The sequence below is a fragment of the Globicephala melas genome, chromosome 14 (genome assembly GCF_963455315.2).
Source record: "Globicephala melas chromosome 14, mGloMel1.2, whole genome shotgun sequence".
In the NCBI taxonomy this organism is placed as follows: domain Eukaryota; kingdom Metazoa; phylum Chordata; class Mammalia; order Artiodactyla; family Delphinidae; genus Globicephala; species Globicephala melas.
Genome location: NC_083327.1, coordinates 15,060,210 through 15,081,856, shown reverse-complemented (window position 1 = coordinate 15,081,856; position 21,647 = coordinate 15,060,210). Strand labels below are relative to the sequence as shown.

At 40.2% G+C, this 21,647-nt stretch overlaps 1 protein-coding gene and 1 pseudogene across 2 annotated transcripts in view; both read right to left on the bottom strand.

Annotated features, from left to right (window-relative positions):
* Positions 1-21,647, bottom strand: part of BCKDHB (branched chain keto acid dehydrogenase E1 subunit beta) — a 729,304-nt gene that overhangs the window by 346,382 nt on the left and 361,275 nt on the right. The window lies entirely within an intron of this gene.
* Positions 1,104-1,472, bottom strand: LOC132593390 (ribosomal protein eL22-like 1 pseudogene; annotated as a pseudogene).

Genomic DNA, 21,647 nt, shown 5'->3' with positions numbered 1-21,647 from the left:
TAAAGATACATTTGACTTATGAACATCGTGGAGGTTAGGGGCGCCAACTCTCTGTGCAGTTGAAAATCCACGTATAACATAGAGTCAGCCTTCCAACTACACGGTTCCTCCATATCTGTAGTTCCACATGCACGGATTCAACCAACCAAAGATCATGTAGTGCTGTAGTATTTACTACTGAAAAATACCCTCGTGTACATGAACCGGCGCTGTTCAAACCTAGGTTGTTCAAGGGTCAACTTCACAATATACATACATATGCTAGGCAACTACATTTTAAAATTCTTAAAATCTGAATTTTCCAAATTGTTTTTAAGTCTACTGATAAGACTTCAGAGTTTGCTCAAGAAGAGTATGGGGTTTTCTTCAAATCCAATAAAGTCTACAAAAACTCAAAACATGTAAATTAATGTGATTTTTTTTTTTAGAATTTAAATACTTTATTATATAAAGTTATACCCAAAATTGTGCTTCATTTTTTCACTATATACTTTAACTCAAGGACATTTGTAAAAGTAGTACACTTCAGAAATCCTGGAAGAAATTCCACTAGCTATAGGCTATTTAAATACCGCTTACAGAAAGTACTAAAAACAACAACAACAGGGGAGTACAAATGAACTTATTTACAAAACAGAAGTAGAGTAACAGATGTAGAAAACAAACTTATGGCTACCAGGGGATAAGGGCGGGGGGATAAACTGGGAGATTGGGACTGACATGTACCCACTACCATACATAAAACAGATAACCAATAAGAACCTGCCGCATAGCACAGGGAACTCTACTCAATACTCCGTAATGGCCTATATGGGAAAAGAATCTTAAAAAAGAAAAGGAGTGCATGTGTGTAACTGATTCACTTTGCTGTACACCCAAAACACAACATTGTAAATCAACCACACCCCAATAAAATTTTTTTTAAGTATTAAAGGAAAGCCAGCACCATATAAACAGCATACACTTAAATCAAAGAGATGAATGCTTAACAGACAGAGTCATGTTTTTTATTCACTGATAAACTAAAGGTCCATTTCAAGATGTTTTCTTGTATACTTCATTTGTTTTGTTAGCAAGCAAAGCCCTGAAAGGGATGGCTTCATCTAGTCCTCAGACTCGGACCCATCTTCATCTTGACTAATCTGCAAGTAACAAAGTTCATAAGTCTTCTTGTCAGATGCGACCACACGAAGCCAATGACGAAGATCGCTCTTTTGAAGGTATTTCTTGGGAAGGTGTTTCAAATACCTTTTAGAGAACTGTTTCTCAGAAACAACTGTGATTTTATTCTTGAAGCATTCAATGTGAACGACATTCCCAAGATATCCGGTTTTTCCATTCACTTTAATCTTTTCCCATAGAAACTGTTCAAAATTTCCAGAACCAAAAATTCCATCTTCTACTGGATGAGTAAGGTCCAGATTAAACTTCCAAGTTGACTTCTTAGGCTTCTTGTCTTTCTTCACCGCCATCTTGCACGCCGGCAGCGTGATCCAATGTGATTTTTAAAATATATGTAATGTCAAAAATACGGTCAGTAAGTTGGGTCTTTAGAAACCTCTGTTTTTGTCTTTCCCACTATACTGGGCTTCATGAGAAACATTAAGATGAATCACACCAACATAAGACTTCACTTGAAAAGCCATGTCAGTGGTAGAGGTGGGGAAATAAAGAGAGAAAAAATAAATTACTGCCAACATTTGGTATTTAGGAATGGTTTCTACATAATGGGTAGATAAGAAGGAGAAAATTTTGAGAAAAGCATCAAGCCAGTAAAGTATATGGTGTGTTCAGACAAAGAAAACTATTTAACTAGTCTGGATTATAGAATTGTAGGCTCTATGCAAAGCAAGTAGGTATAGGAGCTGGGGGAAGAAGATATGATAAGGAAAAGTGAAAAAATAAATAAAATAGTTGAAACCAGATTATAGAAAGCCTACATGTCAGATTAATGAGACTGGTTTATTCTGTAATCTGTAGGAAACAATTGAAGAAAATGGATCAGAAAGACCAGAGTTAGGTGTTAAGAAGATGGACTTTGTCTGTACCTCAAACACTGCATCCATCTTCTACCTACATCTAAACTACTTGACCATCATCACCTATAGGTAAAACCTGGTCCCTTACGGAACCCTGGTTTGATTCTGAGACCTAGGATCAAGTCACTTTTCTGACTTACTTGCCTCTCAGTTTGTGCCTAAGGGTTAAAAACAGTTTGTCTTATTTTAAGACCACATCCACCTTATTCTCAACTCTAGTAATTAGGCCCTGGTTTATTCACTTTATTTATAGCCCTATTGACCTCAGGACATATGGGGTGGAGACTGATCCCTGAAACGACACTCGCTCACCACAGGAAGTAAAATCCAACTTGCTATGGCTATGGCCTGGCAGACATGACTTCTCTTCTACTGTCCGGGTCCATCTTCCATTCTCGCTTGATCGGGCTTCCATGTGGTCATGTTTTTCCAGCTTCCATTGATACCCAATGGCTGCCATCAAATGACTCCCTGTTGCCTTGCTCTGTAGACACTGAATTTTGTGACACTCTTCTCCCCACTCCCGGTACCACCCAAGTGGGCAGGTTTATTACAGGCCCAGGACCACATGTGCCTTGCCTCACTGAGGTTAACCCTCCATGCACCGCCTGGGTAGGTGATGACAGATAACTGGCAGGCATGAAGGATGGATGGGAGGAAAGAGAAAAGCACCAAAAAGGTTAGTAAGGAAGCTAGGTGCAGTACTGAGGGTGGCCCGAACCATACTAATCACGTTCCTTAAGACAGCTAGAAAAATGTGTTTTAATGCAAAAGCAAACGATTTTTATAATATGTTTTATATGAAAAAAAGTCTTTTCATAATTAAATATGGTACATAAAATCCCCCTTTTACTGTTCTACACTTACTATTTTAACCTAAGACCATTTTCAGTCCAATCTCTTATAATATCACTTTACTTTCATCATTACAGTCTCTTTTTTTCCAGATGTTACACTTCCTTTAAATAGCTGCAAAGATGTCCAGTCAAATTAGCCCTTCCATTTTGAAAGTGAAAAGCTCCAGTGAGCAAAGACAAACTTTTATGGGAAATTGGTTAATAAAATGCTGTCTCATGAGAGTTGGACCTTCAACTAGAAAAGTGATTCTTAATGTTTAACATCTCTTTCTGCGATCTGAATTCTTCCTGCAGTCACTGAAAATTTTTTCTGGTCTAACCACAACTCATCACAGTTGCACACATTGGGATTGCTTTTTTACTCCCCTATTTAATTAAAAACTAAAACAAACAAACAAATAAATAGGCTCTGCTAAAAGAATCCAGCTTGGTTGTATCATTATGTGTCATTATTTTACTTCAACCTCAGTAATTATATTTTCTTGCCATTTAGCCAGACTGGAGTGGTTCTCAACATTGGCTTTCAAAAAAAAAAATGCTTATAAATTAATGTAAGTAAACAGTGCCTGAAACAGTGCCTTATATAGTAAGAGCTATGTAAGCACTTACTGGTATTATTAACCACCCCTGGACTCCACTTAAAACAAACTGAATCCAAATCCATGAGATTAGGTGCAGTCAATGTCCCTAAGCTCACACACTGGAAAGTTTTCCAAAGCTCTCCATGTGTTCCAATGAGCAACTGGTATTAAGAAGCACCGAGGTTTAACCAGGTGCCAATGAAACAAATCCTATGGCTTAAATCTCAAAAGAGCTGACCAGTCCCATGCTATGCCCCACCAATAAGAAAAAAATCTACCATTTGCCAGGCACTGTGCATATCAAAGAAGATACAAAAAATGATTAAGACAATCTCTACCCTCAAGCAACACTAGCAATGAGTTAGGTGAAACAGACCATAGCCAAATAAATACAGAGCAATTCTTTAAGGGTAAGAATAGTGATATTAACTAAGAATGTGAGTCAGACAAAGAAAGGATCAGCCAATTCTACTTAGAAGAAGCAAAGAAGGCTCCCAGAGAAAGAGAAACTTGAACTGACCCTCAAGAGATGAATGGGAGGGACTTCCCTGGTGGCGCAGTAGTTAAGAATCCGCCTGCCAATGTGTGGGACATGCGTTCGAGCCCTAGGTCCGGGAAGATCCCACATGTCATGGAGCAACTAAGCCCGTGCGCCACAACTACTGAAGCCCGCATACTAGAGCCCGTGCTCTGCAACAAGAGAAGCCACCGCAATGAGAAGTCCGTGCACCGCAATGAAGAGTAGCCCCCGCTCGACACAACTAGAGAAAGCCTGCGCACAGCAACGGAGACCCAATACAGCCAAAAATAAAAAATAAATTGAAAAAAAAAGTATATGTCAAGGTTATTAAAAAAAAAAGATGAATGGGATTGCGTTGGGTAGAAAGAAGAGAAAGACATAGGTCTAAAATGTACAGCAGGGGTGAATAGCATAAAAGGCCCAGGGACCTATGAAGAAGTAAAAGAGTTAAAGTAGAAGATGTGCTGAAGGTGACGCTGGACAGATTGGAAGGGCCTGAAAAACCTGGCCAAACACCTGTGACTTTACCCTGTAAGTAAAAGGAATCCAAGGAGGCATCTTAAGAGAAAGAGTAACACAATTATATCTACAATGTATATCTCTCCCATCTTCTTATATCAAGGGCGGCAATAAACCTACACATTAGACGTGGGCTCTCACGTGGTCACCCTGATATGTTCAGCTGAAAGCAGCTTCTCCATTGTGCCTTCAGCCAGTTCCCTTGAGGAATAAAGACAAGATGTTTTAGAAAATAAATCTGTGTGTGTGGGGGGGGGGGGGGTACGCGGGCCTCTCACTGTTGTGGCCTCTCCCGTTGCGGAGCACAGGCTCCGGACGCGCAGGCTCAGCGGCCATGGCTCATGGGCCCAGCCGCTCCACGGCACGTGGGATCCTCCCGCACCGGGGCATGAACCCGCGTCCCCTGCATCGGCAGGTGGACTCTCAACCACTGCGCCACCAGGGAAGCCCCTAGAAGTTAAATTTTTAATCATAAGCCCAACTAAGCTAAGAAAGTTATTCTACAAATCTCCTTTTTCTCATTTCTTTCCATGGAAACAAATAAAAGAAATGTTTTTGTTTTTGAATGTAAGCTTCTACATTAGATCCATCCAAGATTTTATATAAAATTGTTCTGCAAAAAAACTGAGAAGAGAAAGTGTGAATCTCACAGATGAAAGAAATTGGCTCTAAAAGTAACTATACTTGAGGAAGGATATCTTGCAGTTATACGCTTCTTAACAGAATCTTTGAACATAAGTTTTTCCTTTCAAAATAAGAACTACACATAATAATTTATTCATTTAAGGTAAAGGGTGAATGTATCACTTTAATAACAGTGATAGCAAATATTTCTTGAGGGCTTAGTATATGACTAGCATAGGGCTTATCGTCCTCACTACAAATAGGTCAGTACTATTTTTAAAGTCTGTTTTACAGATGAGGAAACTGAGGATTCATACTGTTTTTAAAAGTGTCAAAAACTGTCAATGGTCTGTTATTTTGCCGTACTTGAAAGCCAGCAAGTTAGCCTGCCTGTTTCATCAAAGCTTGCAGAAGACAGGAGATTTCTGGGTAAGAAACAAAGGACTTTATTACTCACAGCACTAGCAGTACACAGAGAATCAGCATTGTCGTTTGCCAATTTCCTGAACCCCAGTTCCTAGAGAGCGACCCGAAGAGGGTCCGGTGAGACCTGCACACACATAGACCAAGTTACAGGAATTGTATAATGAGGTACAGGAATTTTTATAACGGACACTAACACGCCTGCCTTTTGCTCCAGAAGGAGACACTGTCTCGTTCTTCAAAGGTGATTTACTAAACAAACATGCTTGAAACAAATTCTAAAACAAAGGTAGTCAGTGCCTCTGCCTGAAAGGTGTGAAGACACACAGAGAACCATGGAGAAGTGTCTCCCGACAAGTTGCCCAGGTTTAAACAATTAGTAATGGTAAAACCAGGAACCTGCACACATGTCACGTGAGCAGCAGAGCTTTAGACTAAGGTATCAGAAGCAAAGCATCAAGGGTACCCTGAGTTTTGTGGACCTTGAGAATCTAGATATTCTAATCATTTCAGAAGAGGATGAACCGAAAAGACTTCCAAGGAGCCTCAACAGTCAAAAATTGGCTAAGAATTTCTCCTTTTAAAGGTAGGAAAATGGAAAAAACATATCCTCTGGAGGATCTTAGATCTCTTTAGGCAGTGAGGAAAGTCTTAGGCATACAGAGCATAATAGTGCCAGAAAAAAAAATAATAACATAGGATGTTCTTGGATGTTGTCTCCAGATATTGAGTTTTAATTCTAGCCTGACTTAAAGCGTAGATGAAAGATATTTCAATACTATGTCAATAGTGGAGCTGAATATGCTCTTTTCCCACCATAAGCTATTTTGGACCATTTGGTTCTCCATTCAGGAGATCTCGAAGTATGATTATGATTTCTGTCTTCCTTCAGTCTAATGACTCAGGGATTTTCTTATTTTGCTCGTCAGAAGGGAATAAAACTGTTGGCTTAAATACAACAAAAGCCCATGTCTGCTCCTTCTGGCTGCTCCAGGCTTGTCAGGGATGCTTCTGACTGTGTGTGGAAAGCCACACCCCATCCTGGGTCAAACGCATCTGGCATTCCTGTCAATCTCTTCCTGGCCCTCGATGGCCACTTGGTAGCTCACCGTGCAGGGGACTAGGAGACAGTGTTGCTGCGGTCTGGGATCGAAGTCGATGAAAACACCCACCCCCTCACCAAGGTCTACGTGTATGGACACCCGGACTGCTAGATACTGATAAATGGGTCTTCATCTGTTCAATACCCATACCTTATTTTTTGATGATTGCAACATCCACTGCTGAAGGTAAGCACTGCTGACTGACCTCTTAGAACAGCAGTGCTGACTTGGAAAAGGGAAAGAGTTCCATCTGGTCTTAACATGTAAACACTCAGCATAAGTCTCAGTAGGAACGCCGGCTTTGAGAGATTTGAATAAGGCTGTACACCAAAGCCAAAGACTCATTTCTGCACGTTGCAAAGGCCAGTTTCCTGCTCTGTGCTCTGTACACAGCCATGCTCAACAAATGAGACCGGCTGGAGATCCCTTTCTGTTCCGGAGAAACAAAGTGTTAAGTCTGCCATGGGTCAGTGAAATCATTGTTTGCCCTAGAGCATGCCCAAGAAGAGGGGGGAGATTGAGTCTCTCTTCCAGGATTTGAAATCTGTCCTAAATCCACGGCCCATGCAGATGCTGGTATGCTGCTTGGTATTTGGGGATTTCTCGCTGATGAATATAATATGGCCAAAGCCTTGCTTGGCTGCAAAGAGAAACCAGAGAAAAATAAAGATGTGCTTTTGTTGGTAACATATTGTGGGGTCGGGATGTTGTTCTAGTGACTCACTTGAAAAAAAAGATGTGGTAGGAAAACTAAACTCAACCCCATGACAAAGCGCTATGGCTTTTGTTTAGTAAGAATTCCAGCCAACTCACTGGCCAGGATTTTTTTATATAGGCTGGGTCTACGTGATTCCAAAATATCCAGTACATTTAATTCTAAAATTTGCTTCAGGAACCTGGCTATTTTACTTACGAAATGTTAAACCTGAACTTAACTACTTTGGACAAATAATATATACAGCATATACACTGAGTGACTATTTGATTAATTAACAGTGTCCTGAAAGTTTTGGAAGCTTTGGTGTTTTACTGACAGATTGATAGAGCTCAGAGCTCCTGGAACCCACTCCTCTATTATCAAGTCTGCTTTTTGGCCTTTAGATTAGGCAATATATTTTCAGCTAGAATAGCCCCATTGTCATTGGGATGGAGGAAATGGGGTTTCCTGCGTCTCCTCCAATGGGGAGGAAATTGGGGTGGAGGGTGTAATTGACCATCTCAAATTCATGCCTTCCATCTTTGAGGCTTTCTGCCAAGTGCTTAGTTTTTGTTTGTTTGTTTGTTTAACCCCTTTATTAGAGTCTTTGTTTTAGTCTGAGCTTTTTTTTATATATTAATGATTCTTCCATAACCATCATTCATGACATACGCATTCCTATCTAAGCCAGGTTACCTATCTCTCTTACCTTCATGTGGAACAGAGTTTCCTTCCATCTTCACCTTTCAAATATAGCCTATACTTTAAGGTCCAGTTCAAAGCTATCTCTTCTGTAAAAATAAGTATGAATTCCCTCCTGTACCATGCAATGATGCCAACAAAACTATGTCTGCAGTTTTATTATAGCACACTGCCCTGAGTTATAGCTCTGTGTGTCCATGCCTGTGTTACCACTAACTTGTTAGCTCCTTGAGTTTGGCACTTCTGTTTCCCCTAAGGGACCCATTTTTCTTCCATTTCATAGCTTCATACCCAGCTCAGTTATTCACCTGTAGTAGGTAAGTCAACAAGTAATTTTTGAGCTGAATCATGCCCACATCCTCCAAGTAAATATACCAGATGACAAAGTGATGTGAGGGGTGGGGTGATGGCGGCGGGGGGGGGGGGGAAGAAGGAGGGAGGAACGATGTCAAATTGGAAATCCAACCTGATTTAGCATCTAATACATAATTAGTCATGTTGGCAAATACCATAAGGAAAAACACTCAAACACGATTGCTCTGCATTTTAAAATGCCTTATTTTTTCCTTTAGAATATTTATTCCTACACAAACAATATTTACTTTTCTCCTGATTGAAACATGAATGTTTCTACTTGGCTTCCTTTTGGACAAACTGGTTCAGAACAATCCAATTCTGGTAATAAAGTAAATCTTCTCACTGCCCCTGATCAACAACCCCATCCTTTGTTTTAAAACAATAATTTGATGCCTAAATAACGCCTTTCCCTCAAGGCAATGAAGAGAGAAGACAAGAGCCAGTGAAAGCTAATGTAAAACAGCACCACCAGCTAAAACTCAATTCACATCAGGATGGCAATGACTCTGAGTGGCCGGTAACTGCTACAAAAGGACATACTCAGAAATGAACTAGCTGCAACATAGGAGTGAATCTTCCCATACGTTGAAAGAGGTAACCCTGTCCCAAACGCACTTTTTATAAGATTCAGTATTCTTCTGGAATTCAGGAACCAGATCTTTTCCAGAGTCAATCACTGACCCGCTGGGAATTTTATTTTCAAATGTGGGAATGTTCACGATTCATGCTTTTATTGACGGTTGACATTCTTTCAAATGTATGACCCTGGAGGTTTGATGGTCCTGGTTTTTTAATAGAGGTTGAAATGACCCCACCTTTTTGATCCGGTTTGATTATTAAAAACAGAGTCTAGGGATTTTACACTGTGCATCACAAATTGTGAACCTCTGGACTCTGCCAACACTGTACTTGAGACTTCTAACGCTTAGCAATTTTCTAACGTTGTGGTTGAGGTCATCTTAGAAAGACCTACATTTATATTTTCCCCTTGTGATGCAAAATCAATACTTCAGTGTCTGAGCAAAAGTGAGGCACCCCATTCACGCTAGCCTGCTGCGTGAAAATGTAAATGGGTAGGCAGCAAATCTCTGAGTGTTATGGAAACACAGACGCTAAAAGTCTTGCTGATTGCTGACTCTCTTGTTGGAAATATTAAATTTGTTCAGGTTTTATTTTTTTTAAATCTCATCTTTCTGCACTCCTTTTTTTTTTTGAGGAGTTTCAGGAAGAGCATGCAGAATGACCAGAAAAACCTATACTGTTCTTGCAACACTTCACATAAAAATTTCCGTTTAACTTTCCACATGCTTTCTGCAAAGTCAAATCTTTCTTTTCTTTCTTTCTTTCTCTCTTTCCTTTCTTTCTTCCTTTCTTTTTCTTTCTTTTCTTTCTTTCTTTCTTTCCCAATGCTAAGACAATCAAATAGCATTCAGTATACATCAATGAAAATACTCATGATGTGTTAGAAAATCCATTCCCTGAGAAAATGTCACAAGGGAGACTAAAAATAAAGTGAAATCTCTAGACTTTAGGATTCTCTTGAAAAGTTGCCCACAATGTCAAAACATTCCATAGTGGTTAAAGTATAGAGAAAATTAGCTATAATTTACCTAGGAGAGCCGGAAGATTTACTCCTGTGCTGGAGTATGTTTTTCATAAAGAACAGCTGCCCTCTGGTCCCAGGGGACACGTCCTCTTGCTGTCTGCCATGGGACACCTCATTCTTAGAGGTCTTCCTTTGTCAGCAGTGGTTCTCAAACTCAAGAAAGCACCCAAGCTCCCTGGAGGGCTTGTAAAAATGCAGACTGTGGGGTTCCACCCATAGCTTTCTGACTCACTAGATCTAGGGTCTGGCCTGAGAATTTGCATTTCTAACAAGTCCCCAGGGGCTGCTGACTGCTGGTCTGATGAGCACACTTTGGATGCCAGCCTCACGAGAGAGGGTCTTGAAGCAGCTAATTGGACAGCATTGCGGGGAGTGAGTGGAGGGGCCAGGAGGGAGCTGTAGAAAGGAGGTGAGCCTGTGAGGCCTGAGAATCAAGGGACAACCCTGACAGCCCATCTGTGAAGGACAATTACGGTCTTAGAAACGTTCCATGTGGCCACGTTGAACCAAAGGATGTGAGAAGGAAGAAGACATTGGGAAAAGGGAAGAACTGCAAGAAAAACTTACAAAGGAAAAAGAGAGATCACAGACCAAGCCCTTCCTAAAACGGCAGCAACTGAGACAGATCACAAGGAAAACTACGATCAATCTTCCAGTTCTCCCCTTTTCCACTCTCATGGAACGTGGTGGAAGCTTCCTTCTACAAGAAAGCCAAACAAGTGTGAATCTCAGTCCACTGACTGAAAGGGACAGGAAACACCATCTTCCCGATTATCCAGTACTCAACTGAGCTGCCGAATCCATGTGCTATGCCAGCTGGCAAAACACACCCTCAGTTATATGTGACGTGTCCCCCTGAACTCAGGGCTGTGATGCTGCAAGTTCAAGGGCCGTAAGCCAGGCCCAGGCGTGGCACAGAGTTTAGGGCTCTGTGGTCTTCAAATACTGGCCATCAATCCTTGTAAGTCATAGTCAGGATGTCATGGGCTCTGTTCCACAGCCCCCTCTGCTCTCCTGTGCAGGGCTATATGCAGAGGATCTTCCATGACTTTCCTGCACACCAGTCTGACTCACAACCCCACAAATCCATCCTCCACCACATTCCCGTTACCCGCTTCCAGGGAACAGAGCTGCCAAAGGCTGTTTCCGCCTCTCCCTCGCTCGGGCTGGAGGGGAAACTTTTCCACTTTGTGGTCGGGAAACACATCCCTAATCTCCCCAATGTCCAGACCTACCCTTCTCTGGGGTCCTACAACCCTTTCTCACTTTTCCTTCCTTCACAACTTTTTAAATGTTCAGGATTTAAGTCCAAATATCTGAGAGTCCAAAACCGCCAGGAGTCACAAATGTCGAATATATAAGAGAAGCATGTCAGGCATATACGATAAAGCATGATGGAGAGGGCCGTGCACCGGACAGGAAGCAAACCTTGAAAAGAATGAATATTAATCTTTTCAACTGTCGACGCCAAACAACACTCATATTGGGGCCAGTGGTACAGCAGGCTTCTTGTCTGTGAGTACGGCTCCATTTTATGGAAAACGAAAATGTGATGTCTGCTTCTTCTTTCCTCTTGGCTATTCCTGAGGCCCTGAATATCGTGCAGACACTATTTTCTGGAAGGCAGGGATTTTGGCCTGTCTTAGTCAGTGCTGTGTCTGCAGCAGGTAGAATGGTGCCTGGCACTCTGTAGATGCACTCACTAAATATCTGCTGAATAACTGGTTCAACAAAGAAATAAATGCACGCATAGCAGAAACAAGTACAGTAGTATCCTAAAATATTACCCAGCTGTATTGTCCTGAGTCTATACAAGTCACACTGCTGATTAAACGCCACACTGTACAGAAAAGCAGGTGGCATGGGGATTCAGTATAAGGGACATTTACAAGTCTGTATATTTCCATGAGCACCGAGAACTTTTCTTTGCTCTGCCCGCCACACCACTGCCTGGACATAGCAGGAAAATTAAAAATGCATGATGAAATGTTGAATGTATTGGACTGAAGTTAAATTAGGTAAAAATGTTTATGTCTGACTGTGGCCTGAGTGGTGGCTAAAGCGAAACAGAAACTTGAATAATATGAAGTATTATCGTAGATGCCGGTGATTTCAAAGAAAGTCAAGAAATCATCTGAGGAACCCAAGTTCAGGATTTAAGTCCAAATATCTGGGAGTCCAAAACCCCCAGGAGCCACAAATGTCGAATATATAAGAGAAGCATGTCAGGCATATACGATAAAGCATGATGGAGCGGGCCGTGCACCGGACAGGAAGCAAACCTTGAAAAGAATGAATACTGAAACTTGATGAATGCTGAAAACTTGACCTGAATCAATCTGTGCTGTGCTTCTCACATTCTCTCAAAAGCTGTCAAACTTGACTTTCCCTTGGGAAAAATCATTGTTTTACTGCTACCACCTATTTGCCTTTCCACCTCAGCCAGCCTCTGGAGCTCACGGTTTTCTGCCTGCAGCTTCGTCTTTTTCCTAAAGCCATTCTAGGAAACCCTGATCCACTGGAAAGAAGGCTAACGTCTCTGATCTGCATGGTTGCTTCCACCCATGGATTGCTTCCAGTGGTGAAACATTTAGCACACGCACTCTGATAAAACACTCCAGAGGACTTGCTATGGCAACTGTTCATTGTTTGTGAACCTCTGCAATGTTTGTCCTCTTAATATTGCCCAGTTTGAGGAATACTTTGGAAGAGAAAAGAATATTTTAGAGTCCACGTGTCTATCAGCATGAATGTCTGGGAACCCTTGTTCATTCCTACTTTGTAGCAAGGGTCCTCTCCACCTATCTGGGTCCTGTGGTCTCTATTTCAATTAAGTGCACATTATAGGCTACCTTCCCGTGGACCCACTCATCCAGGAATTTTCATTACCTGACTGCTGCGGCTGAGAGGCAATGCATAAGAGCTGCCACTTACAGCACAGGGAGAAAGATCATGAGATGTGCTGTGAGGAGAAGTGGGTTGCAGTGCCAGGTCCATCCCTTATCCATTTGGATTTGTTTAATCACTAATCTCTAAAACATATGCCTTAGTGAAGATTTAAGAAAAAAGGTTGCAGGATAGCTGTGAGGTGCCAATGAAAGAAAAGTCTGAGGAAGCACTTTGTATGGAGTAAACAACAGTAAAAGTGTTAGTCATTGCTGTTGATGACATTAAAACTGTTATTATGTTATTGTGAATGGAGTGGGAAACCAGAAGGAAGATGTGATGGGGAATTAACTGTGGCAGTAGCAGGAAAACAGGAGGTCCAGGATCCTGTGATAAGAGGTAGTGCGGGGAGGGGAGGATGTGAGATGAGGGAACCAGGGCTGACTAATCACTGTGTGAATAATCTGCTAGTCACTGCCCCATAAAGAAGAGAATAAACAACCTGGCCTTCAAAAGGGAGGGGGTGGAAAGATGAAGCACTCACTGTGAAACCTTAACAGTTAGTGTCATCTTTCTAACATAGCTCCATGAAATCACCAGAGGTGGAGGAAGAAATAAGTTTGAACATAATATAAGGAAAATCAATAAGTGTGACAAGAAACCCTGAATTCTGGCTTTTCTTGTAATTTATGGTGGATAGCAAGGAACACTTTTTAATCCCTTCTGTAGTCAGCTCAGACTCAGAGAGACCTAGGCTGTGACAAAGACTGCCAAGAGGGCTTCTCCGGTGATGCAGTGGTTGAGAGTCCGCCTGCCGATGCAGGGGACACAGGTTCGTGTCCTGGTCCGGGAAGATCCCACATGCCGCGGAGCGGCTGGGCCCGTAAGCCATGGCCGCTGAGCCTGTGCGTCCGGAGCCTGTGCTCCACAACGGGAGGAGCCACAACAGTGAGAGGCCCGTGTATCGCCAAAAAAAAAAAAGACTGCCAAAAGCCTACACAAACTTCTGTCCCCCAACATTGCCCCCCAAGCCATCCTTCTCAGGACCCTGATTTTTCTGCTGAGTATATTGTAACTCAAAGAAAAACTATATTGCCAGCTACCCTGACACCTGGGTGTGGGGATGAGACTAACTTTTTTGTCAGTGATGTCCCTTAAATGGAGCTGACCCAGCTGAGAAGTTTCCTTTCATGCCCTTGTGGCATTCTTCCTTTCTCTGGCCAGCTACATGGGCACAGCGCTGGATACCCGATCCTCTACCGTGTGTGTGCTGTTTCTTACATCAGCCACAGTTGAGTTCCCAACATTCCATCTAGATTTGCTCAAGCAGCAGTCCCCCATAAGATAAGAGGGCAATGATGATAACCATCATGCCCAAACCAAGCAATACATGGGCAGAGGGAGCCCTAATGGCAATGTGTATTCTGCAAAATAGAGTCCCTGCAAAGAATCAGGCTGGAAAGATAAGAGAAGATGGAATCTACAGAGGACAGATTACTACAAAGCTACAGTAATCAAAAACAACATGCATGGTACTGGCACAAAAACAGACATATAGATCAATGGAAGAGAACAGAGAGCCCAGAAATAAACCCACGCACTTATGATCAATCAACCTACTACAAAGGAGGCAAGAATATACAATGGAGAAAAGACAATTTCTCTCTTCAATGAGCGATGCTGGGGAAAAAATGGACAGCTACACATGAAAGAATGAAATTAGAATGTTTCCTCATACCATGTACAAAAATAAACACAAAATGTATTAAAGACCCAAGTGTAAGACTGGAAACCATAAAACTCGCAGAAGAGAACACAGGCAGAACTTTATTTGACATAAACCATAGAATACTTTTTTAGATCTGTCTCCTAAGGCGAAAGAAACAAAAGCAAAAGTAAACAAATGGACCTAATTAAACTTAAAATCTTTTGCACAGCAAAGGAAACCATCGACAAAACAAAAAGACAATCTACCGAATGGGAGAAAATATTTGCTAATGATATGACTCATAAGAGGTTAATATCCAAAATATATAAACAGCTCATATAATTCAATTTTCAAAAAAAATCTATTTAAAAAATGAGCAGAAGACTTCAATAGACATTTTTCCAAAGAAGATATCCAGGTGGCTAACAGGCACATGAAAAGATGCTCAACATCACTAGTCAGCAGAGAAATGCAAATCAAAACCACAATGAGATATCACCTCAGACCTGTCAAAATGGCTATCATGAAAGAGTCTACAAATAACAAATGTTGGCAAGGATGGAGATGTTGGAGAAAAGGGAACCCTAGTACATTGTTGGTAGGATTGTAAATTGGTGCAGCCACTATGGAAAACAGTTTGGAGGTTCTTCAAAAAACTAAAAGTAAGAACTACCATATGATCCAACAATTCTACCACTGGATATACATCTGAAGAAAATAAAAAGATACATGCATGCCAGTGTTCACAGCAGCATTATTCACTATAGCCAAGATGTGGAAGCAACCTAAGTGTCCATCAATAGATGAATGGATAAAGAAGATGTGGTACACACACACACACACACACTCACAATGGAATTATTATTCAGCCATGAAAAGAATGAAATTATGCCATTTGCAACAATGTGGAGGGACCTAGAGGGTACTATGCACAGTGAAATAAGTCAGATAGAGAAAGACAAATACTCTATGTTATCACTTATATGTGGACTGTAAAAAGTAAAACAAATCAAATGTATATAACAAAACTGAAATAGACTCACAGATATAGAGAATAAACTAGTGGTCACCAGTGGGAAGAGGGAAGGGGGAAGGGCATGATAGGGGTATGAGATTAAGAGATAGAAACTACTATGCACAGCATAAATAAGCAACAAATATATATTGCAGAGCATAGTGAAATAACTACTACAAAACATTGTTTTGTAATAAATTTAAATTGAGTACAATCTATAAAAATATTGAATCACTATGCTGTACACCTGAAAATAATATAATATTATAAATCAACTATACTTCAATAAAAAAGACCAGTGATGATACATCATATCCCCCTTTTTTTTTTAGAAAAACAAGGGGATATAAAAAAATCTAGATAGAAAATATACATGTCATGTACAAAAGCACAAAAATGAAACTGGCCTTATATTTCCCTCCAAAATATCAAAAACTAAAAGATGATGGTGAAAATCTATAGATTTGCCGGGGGGGGGGGATAAAAAGAAATAATCCATAAAATATTTACCATCTAAAATGTGGGAAAAGATATTCTGATATATACAAATTCAAATCAATAAATAAAGAAGAAAATTAATGTATTAGAAAACAGGGAGACTAAACTTGATACAGAAATCTAGGCTTTTGTCTTTTGGAAAGGTCAGAAAAGAAACAAAACTCTAGAACATGTAATAATTTAAAAGACAAAATACAAATATACACATGAGAAATGAAAAATGCCTTATAAACATAGAGAAACTACAAAAATTTGAGATGCCAAACATGGAAAACCTGAATGAAATGTGCAATTTTCTAGGAAATGACCAAAATTAACTCAAGAAGCAAAAATAGACTGATAACCATGAAAAACAATGAAATGGTTATCAAAATGTACCCCTGAAATCACCACTGGGACCAGACAGATACCTAAGTAAATTCAACAAAATCTTCAAGAAATAAATAATTTCCATGCTGCTTATACTTTTTCAGAATGCATAAAAATATTTCAACTTCCATGTCTTTATATAAAACCAGCATAATTCTGGTAGCAAAACTGGCATCAGTAGCTCAAAAAGAAACTATGGTCTCTGTGTTAGAAAGATAGGTATACAACCCTAAATAAATGATATAAAATCTATTTCAACATATTACTTTTAATTTTTAAAATAATTAACCAAAAATATATATGTTCATGGTAGAAAAAAATTTTTTAATAAATAAACTTATATTGGCCCACCTCATAAAAAAGGGGAGAATAAAAGAAAAAGAAGGAAAAAATGGCAAAATAGTTCAGACTTCCCAGTTAAGATGAGGACAATGAGGGAATCTGTCTACTCCAACACCTAATGAAAGGAACAAAAATACAGGACATAGATTTTAAAAAGAGATGGCCAAGCAAATAACTAAAAGATGCTTGGTTCAGGAAGTCCTTTCATCTTACCTGCATCTCTCAGAAGAGTTGGTAGGGAAAGCAGATGATTCAGCCAAGTCCTCAAAAATATTCCTAAAAATAGACAGGCTGGCGAGAAAGTCAAGGGAACACCTTTGCAAACATCCCCACAAAAGGAACTCATGGAGAAGAACATTGCCAGGGAATGCCATCTGCCCTCTCCCAGCTGGAGAGGAATAAAGAGAGGGCATGAAAGATCTCCAGCAATAAGTTGCAGAAATGAATACAAAAGAGCAGATAAATAAGAAAAAATAAAAACTGTTTGCAAGAAGCAAAAGTTGAGAGATGGGGGCTTCCCTGGTGGCGCAGTGGTTGGGAGTCCCCCTGACGGTGCGGGGGACGCGGGTTCGTGCCCCGGTCCGGGAAGATCCCGCATGCCGCGGAGCAGCTGGACCCGTGAGCCATGGCCGCTGGGCCTGCGCGTCCGGAGCCTGTGCTTTGCAACGGGAGAGGCCACAACAGTGAGAGTCCCGCGTACCGAAAAAAAAAAAAGTTGAGAGATGAAGCAGAAGCTGAAACCCCTCTGGGCTCCCAGTTAACATTGTTATAACAGGGCTAAAACCCACAAGAAACGTTATTTTTTTTCCTATTCTGACTGGGGAGGAGGGGCAACCAGAAGACTGTTGGGAGAAACGTGTAAGTGAAACAAGGAAAACGAAAAACCTAAAGGAGATCTCTTTACTGGAAGCATCAGGGCATCACACACAAACCAGAAGGTTGAAGGGCTCAGGAAGAGAACACATCCCCAGTTAGATGGAGTGGATTGAGAAACAGGAAACTGACCCAAATCCAAGAAGAAAGAGCAGAGCCTGAGCTTTCCACCTTCCCCACTCTCATGACCTGAGGCTAGAGAAAATTGAGTGATAACATCCAGGCCCCAGACTATAGCTCAGAGAGAGAAAGACAAAGTGGAGATCTCTCGAGGAAAGAGTGTCCTGGAGAATTCACATAGACACACTTCCAGAGCAAACCGAAGGGCTATCACTGCCCTTGACAGGCACGAACAAGATTTTTTTAAATGGCATTCCAGTTATGCATAAACACAACAAAGATATAGGAAGGAAAAGTGACATGGCCTATAAGGAGAGACAGAAAAATCTCGGTTGGAAAGAAAGCATATTTTAAGAGCAGAAGAGCTTCCCTGAACTTGATTCATAGTGTGCAAGAATATAATAGGGATATGAAGAAACAAAGAAAGAAAGTACACAAAACAACAGGAGTCAATATAAAGGAAGCCTGCAGAGATCACTTGACAACAGCACCATTAGAACCGTTACACATCTCCCAATAAATTAGAAAAAGAAAGAAGAGTTAAAAGTCATATTAATGGGATGGAGGAAAGGCTTGAGATAATATTAATATCAAAAACAAGTTAGAAAGAAGTTGACAGAAGATGAAGCCAGTGTGATGGAAGGAAATTTTATGCCCTTGTAATTGTGATCCAAAAGAATGAAGCAGAAGAAATATTCAGAAATATCATAAAGAAAAATCCCTGAAAGGAAAGAGAAGCACAGATGAAAGGACAGACCTTCTCTACCAGAAAAAAGATACAGAAAGATCAACAGTGTAACATATCCTTGTGTTATTAAGATTCAAGAAGAAACAAATTCCTCCCCCACCCCCCACCCCCCCACCCGGCCCCAGCCATCCAGAGAGAAAAGGCAGGTCAACAAAAAGGAGGGAAATCTGGTTGGTTGCAGACTTCTCCATGGCAACATGCTAAGCCTATGACACCCTGAAGGAAAAGAAATTACAATATATCAAAATACGTTACAGCCAGACACATTGGTTTTAGACTATGGGCAACAGGCAGACATTCTGAAACATGAAAGAATTTAGGAAATATAATACATGAGATCTTCTTGAGGAAAAAATTATCAAATAAATCAAGCCCACCACGAAATGAATGGGGAAGTCATAGTAAACTAACTAGTTCAATACTCAGTGCTGTAAAGTAACAGAGCAATATACAAAAAAACAAAACAAAACAAATTCTAAGGCTGAAGTTGCAAACTCTAATGCCCTCAAGAATGGGGCAGGACATGTAAGTGACTGGGTTCAGTGATTGGGGAGCACACACACTATCAAAACAAGACAGCGACAGCCAATTTTGCCTTAAGAGAATAAGAAACAGTTAAAAGAATGTTATATTACCAGATCTTTGGTATGTTCAAGAAAAACCAGAAACCCCAAATTTGTCTTAATTCTCCCAACATTTGAGTTTCAGCAACAAAATCAATTTTATTAAATATTACTGAGGAAAACAGAACACATCTGTTAGTGTTAGTTTGTAAACTGGCCCCATACCTGGAGGGCAAGGAGAGACTGAGGAAAGAGGTAGACACTGGTAGGTGGCAGGTGTAATAAGCAAGGAAACTTACCTACTGAGGTTTGTCTTAAGCAGTTGCAAGATAAGTAGATTTCCACACCACCCACCAGAATCTTGAAAGTTTATATGCAGGCCTTAACTGGGGTCAATCACATATTCAGTCCAGATGATCTGGCCATGCGGCATGTGGGATCTTAGTTCCCCGACCAGGGCTCAAAACTGTTCCCCCTACAGTGGAAGGGCAAAGTCTTAACCCCTGGACCGCCAGGGAAGTCCTGAATGATCTCAACACCTTACTCACTCAAAGCTACTTCCTTCAAAGGGCTGCTAGCACAGGGCTGCTAGGTGGAACGTACATTCCAAGGACTGGGAGGGGGTAAGGAGTCTCCAATTGCCTGGGTTCAACTCAAGGGTCCACCGGGGTCACATCCTCTCAGTGATCTCCTCCAACAATTAGCCAGACCGGCCACTAAGTAACCAGTCTATCAGCCATGGACAAGAAATAAAATAAGATCTAACAAGGTGTGCCCAGTCATTCTAATCTTGAGAAAGGCTGACAGCCTCTCCTGTGAAAGAAGTCATGAAATAGTAGTACTTACGGACCCTCCTTGAAAATTCTACTTGATGATAGAAAGTGGGCAGTAGATTAAATAGAGAAACTGGGTAAGACTGGTAATGAACTCTGAACCAATTTAAACATAAAACTGGTAACTGACTATAGGAATTATACTTACCGAGTAACACAATGCAAATAATATAAAACTTGACAATGTAAAAGCAATACATATATATTATATATATATAAAACAGGTGAAGGAAAGGAAGGTGGGAAGTAGTATAAGAAATATAATGTATAATTTTTAGAAAGATAACCCAACATTCTAATGTATCCACATTTTTCTTACCTTTTAAGTGATTGTTTAGGAATTAAAGTATCTTTCAGTAAGTAATCTGTTATGGGCTGAATTGTGTTCCCTTGTCCCAATATTCCTGTGTTGAAGTAAGTGCTAACCCCCAGTACCTCAGAATGTGACAGTATTTGGAGACAGGGACTTTGAAGAGGTAGTTAAGTTTAAACCGTGTTGTTAGGATGGGCACTAGTCCAATATAACTGGTGTCCTTATAAGAGATTAGTCCACAGAAATGCAGATAGAGGAACAACCATGCGAGGACACGGTGAGAAGGTGGCCATCGGCAAGCCACGAAAAGAGGCCTTAGAAGAAACCAAACCTACTGACACCTTGATCTTGGACGTCTAGCCTCCCAAATTCTGAGAAAATAAATTTCTGTTGTATATAAGCCACCCAGTCTGTGGGATTCTGTTATGGCAGCCATAGCAGACTCATACTGACAATATTCTGATGTTGAGCAATCTATTTAGTTTCAATTTATTCTCTTTTCACAAAGCAAACGATAAAAAATATTTAAAATAGCATATAAAATATGAATGCAGTTTTTAAAGTATTTTTGTCCATATATTCTTCTATTTATATGCATTTCTATGCATGTAAGAGATATCTGGAATGATGTTCACTTATGCTAGCAATGGTTGCTTTTGTGTTGGGATATTGATTGTACTTCTTGTTCAATTGGTGTAAATCTATAGTGTCACTTTTTCTCAAAATAATAATAAGACAAAAAATATAATCTCCATTCACCTGGAGAAACCTCACTGCTAAACTCCAGTATAGATCATTCAGGTATATACACACACACTCTTTTGGATACACATACACCCTTTTACACACAGATATACTCCCACAAAAACATACAAACTCAAACACACACACACACACACACACAGACATAACTTTTTAATGGGCTCATTCCATACTTACTGCTTTTCACCAAATAACATAAACATATTAGGAAATACAGTTTTATAACTTCTTTATAATGTCTGCTTAGTCTCTTTTGGAGATATATGCTTTAATTTATTTAACCAATATCCTAGTTTTGAACATCTAGGTTGTTTATAGTTCTTTGCATTCCTATACACTTCTGCAATAAATATTCTTGTAGCTACAGCTCTGTCTACATTATTTTTTGGAGGAAGTTCAGGAGAATATTAAAAGAATAAAACACCAGAACCAAAAAGGATTTATTCAGAAATATAATTATGATTTAATATAAAGAAATATTTTAATCAAATTTATCATGTAAGTGGATTTAAAGAATATGATTAAATATGATTATTTTTATATAAACCCCCAAAACACTGGCTTAACCTTGATATCTAAACCCTTAGTA